Raw genomic sequence first — 4,910 nt, 5'->3', positions numbered from 1 at the left:
CGCTTTAGATTTGTGTTCTGTTATACTTTCTTTATTCTCATTTCACCACATATTTTTGCTTCTATTTTAGTTTTACAGTACACTATGTACATTCACACCAGTTATGTCTGGAAATATGTTATATTCAATATGTTCAGTAACATCCAAAATACAAAAGTCTTAAATTCTGACTAAACACAACCAGTTCATTATTTCTGCCTGGTTTAGAAATCTACAAAGATTCAGGGCAGCTTAGACCGTCAATATTGTATTTAATGTTAAACTCAGACGGGGAGACTCAGATATCTGAGCCATCCAATTAGACCAAACCTAATGTATTACGATTTTCACTAAACATTAAAATGACATAAGTGTCCTGACTGCATCGATTTAAAAAAATAATCAATGACTGCACTGTTACACAAACGTCAAGAAATTGAGGTCTCCAGACACTCTCTGAGACCTAGTTAGTAATGAGGTTCCGGGGCTTCTAGTGTTAAAGAGCTCTGAGCTATGGATTAGTTTCTCATGGCCTATGATATGAGCTACTTTCAGCTAACAGCTACAATCCAGCTACCATCTTTCCACTATGAGTGAAACTAAATTCCCTCTTAACCCTGTAATCCACGCAAACAACTCCTAAATATCTCCCTCCATCTGGAAAAACAAACAAAACATAATTACACATTTGAAAGCATTAGGCCTAAGTCATCAATTATATTTAAGGCCCTAAATTAAGGGATTCTGTTTTCTATTGAAAGCAGGGTGAAACAGCAACACACACACACACACACACACGCACACACACACACACACACACACACACACACACACACACACACACACACACACACACACACACACACACACACACACACACACACACAATAAAAGCTGGCTTAATTAATTTCCTTTGGATTCACTGGCCACTTTATTCACACTGCTGCCTCAAAAAACCTACAGGTGATAATAATATTATGAGTAAAGCAGCAGGCATAACGTCAGGACCAAAGCAAACCTGAAAACAGATTCTCTCTTCAGGGAGGGGAAACAGTAAACATGATTAATGATGTGACAGCCGTCTACCTCTATTCGCATCCTTGTCCCTTTTGTCCGAGGCCAATGAATGTGCTGTCGGAGCACAAAAGGAGGGGATCTAGGGAATCGTCGTCCATTGTGCTCCCAATGAATTCCGAACTGCGAACTAAATTCCAAACCCAACAGCTGCCTGCGGTGTTTGCGTGATGCCAGCGCTTGGTAATCCATGTAGGGTTCTTTATCTAATGCCACAGGAGCGATCCCGATCCGCAGGGCCAAATGCAGGGCGGCGGTGAGATAGTCGCCGAGCCAGACGCATGCATGGGAAAGGCTAAATGAATAAATGAATGAATGAACACAAGTGTTTGAAGGGATTTAATTGTCTGTACATGGCATTTATTTGTTTGGCTGAGACCTGTAGTCTGAATATCGGAGGTCGAGGTCTAGCTGCATGGTGGTCTTTGGTGTTGGTTTGATAAGGTGCAAGTGATATTTTCCAGTGTTTTCTAATTTAAAAATATACTCCTTCCTTATTCGAAATCTAACTTATAAGTATCTTAATTAAGGGGAGTAGAGCAACTGTGTCTCCTCATTATAACCAAAACAAAAAAGGACCTGTTCTAAATGCAGTGAATTGGTATACTGAATTTCAGAATGACCTTTGCTGTGATTTAGTTGTATAAGTATAAGCAACGTGTTGTTGTTGTTGTTGTTGTTGTTGTTGTTGTTGTTGTTGTTGTAGTTGTACAGACCCCAATCAATTGCGTAGGTCTGCTTTCTTGTCAAATTAATTGCACGAGAAAGTTTTGACATCTGTAAATGTAATTAGGCTGCTGCCTGTTCAATGCAAGGCGAGTCTGTTGTTTTGTGTTTGCAGTTTGCGTGGTGAGATGTTCTACCTGATGAGAAGCTGTCATCAGCTCTGTGGTGGAGGGAGATGGCTGTGACTGTGCAGCAACACCATTGTTTTTCGAAATGTTCTTAATTAAAGAGACTAATTAAGAGTGTTAACATAGGAAGCGCAGAAGATAATACTTATTAGCCTACAAGGTTACAAATGATAATGTTGTCTTTCCATTTTGACAGCCAGACTTGAAACCGTCTGGTTGTTTTAGAAATATATTGATATGATGCAACATTGTATTGTATTGATATGATGAAACATTTGAAGTAGTTTGAGGTATGTTTTCAATGTGCATGCTTAATTTGTGATGTCAGCTTTACTTTATATATGGATAGTGTAAAAGTGTGATGCAACACATATTTAGAGGAAAATATTGACAAATTGTATTACACTAACAGATACAAACATCTCTTACTCATTCTCAAATAGAAAAAATACAACGACACCTTAACATGCACAAAAAGTTCAATACTTTTAAGTTAATTTTGTTTCTTTCCCAAAGTCATTGACAATATTGTTTTTGTCAGTTGGCTACTCTTGACATAAAACAAATGAAACCAATTATAATTGTTTTTTTTACCATTTTCTGGAGGAACGCCTCTTTCTTTGCACAACTGGCTGGACGAGACAGCGAACGCTACCTAACTAGCTAACCTATCTAACGGTACCTAGCTAGCTAACCCAGCGAACCTATCTAACGGTACCTAGCTAGCTAACCCAGCTAACCTAGCTAACGGTACCTAGCTAGCTAACCCAGTTTACTCGTGTTGCCTATTAGTAAGAGCTGAACCCTAACCCTAACCCTAAGGAAACAAACCACCAAACTGAGCTAAATTGCAGTAGGGCCTACTACATAGATAGACATATTATATGGACCTACAAATAATACATAATATTATTACGGGAACAGAAAATAAATGTCTTAACTTTGGATCAGTTCAGTGGACAAGACGCACATCTTTTTTTACTGATTTGTTGCCATGTAAACAACTTGTCAGTCAATTGTTGGAGTTTGATATTTTTGCCCTAGGCACAGGGTCAGCCATATTCGACGGCTCTGGAGCAATTAGGGACAGATGCAAGGGGCCTTGCTGCATTTCCTGACAAGGCAGCAAAAATCGTCAGAACACTGAAGACCCCCATCCCTTTATATCCTAGGTTTCCCTTTATATCCTAGGTTTCTTTTTATATCCTAGGTTTCCCTTTATATCCTAGGTTTTTCTATCCTATGTTTCCCTTTATATCCTAGGTTTTTCTATCCTATGTTTCCCTTTATATCCTAGGTTTCCCTTTATATCCTAGGTTTCTCTCTATATTTCTCTTTATATCCTAGGTTTCTCTTTATATCCTAGGTTTCTCTCTATATCCTAGGTTTCTCTCTATATCCTAGGTTTCTCTTTATATCCTAGGTTTCTCTTTATATCCTAGGTTTCTCTTTATATCCTAGGTTTCTCTTTATATCCTAGGTTTCTCTTTATATCCTAGGTTCCCTCTCTATCCTAGGTTTCCCTCTCTATCCTAGGTTTCCCTCTCTATCCTAGGTTTCCCTCTCTATCCTAGGTTTCTCTTTATATCCTAGGTTTCTCTCTATATCCTAGGTTTCTCTTTATATCCTAGGTTTCTCTTTATATCCTAGGTTTCTCTATATATCATAGGTTTCTCTTTATATCCTAGGTTTCTCTTTCTGTCCTAGGTTTCCCTTTATATCCTAGGTTTCCCTTTATATCCTAGGTTTCCCTTTATATCCTAGGTTTCTCTTTATATCCTAGGTTTCCCTTTATATCCTAGGTTTCCCTTTATATCCTAGGTTTCCCTTTATATCCTAGGTTTCTCTTTATATCCTAGGTATCCCTTTATATCCTAGCTTTCCCTTTATATCCTAGCTTTCCCTTTATATCCTAGGTTTCCCTTTATATCCTAGGTTTCTCTTTATATCCTAGGTTTCTCTTTATATCCTAGGTTTCCCTTTATATCCTAGGTTTCCCTTTATATCCTAGGTTTCCCTTTATATCCTAGGTTTCCCTTTATATCCTAGGTATCCCTTTATATCCTAGGTTTCCCTTTATATCCTAGGTTTCCCTTTATATCCTAGGTTTCTCTTTATATCCTAGGTTTGTCTTTATATCCTAGGTTTCCCTTTATATCCTAGGTTTCTCTTTATATCCTAGGTTTCCCTTTATATCCTAGGTTTCCCTTTATATCCTAGGTTTCTCTTTATATCCTAGGTTTCCCTTTATATCCTAGGTTTCCCTTTATATCCTAGGTTTCTCTTTCTGTCCTAGGTTTCCCTTTATATCCTAGGTTTCCCCTTTATATCCTAGGTTTCCCTTTATATCCTAGGTTTCTATTTATATCCTAGGTTTCTCTTTATATCCTAGGTATCCCTTTATATCCTAGCTTTCCCTTTATATCCTAGGTTTCCCTTTATATCCTAGGTTTCTCTTTATATCCTAGGTTTCTCTTTATATCCTAGGTATCCCTTTATATCCTAGCTTTCCCTTTATATCCTAGGTTTCCCTTTATATCCTAGGTTTCCCTTTATATCCTAGGTTTCCCTTTATATCCTAGGTTTCCCTTTATATCCTAGGTTTCTCTTTATATCCTAGGTTTCTCTTTATATCATAGGTTTCCCTTTATATCCTAGGTTTCTCTTCATATCCTAGGTTTCCCTTTATATCTTAGGTTCCCCTTTATATCCTAGGTTTCTCTTTATATCCTAGGTTTCCCTTTATATCCTAGGTTTCTCTTTATATCCTAGGTTTCCCTTTATATCCTAGGTTTCCCTTTATATCCTAGGTTTCCCTTTATATCCTAGGTATCCCTTTATATCCGAGCTTTCCCTTTATATCCTAGCTTTCCCTTTATATCCTAGCTTTCCCTTTATATCCTAGGTTTCCCTTTATATCCTAGGTTTCCCTTTATATCCTAGGTATCCCTTTATATCCGAGCTTTCCCTTTATATCCTAGGTTTCCCTTTATATCCTAGGTT

The sequence above is a fragment of the Nansenia antarctica genome (genome assembly GCF_963989245.1).
Source record: "Nansenia antarctica genome assembly, chromosome: 4".
In the NCBI taxonomy this organism is placed as follows: Eukaryota; Metazoa; Chordata; class Actinopteri; order Argentiniformes; family Microstomatidae; genus Nansenia; species Nansenia antarctica.
Note: the sequence above shows the minus strand (reverse complement) of the source record.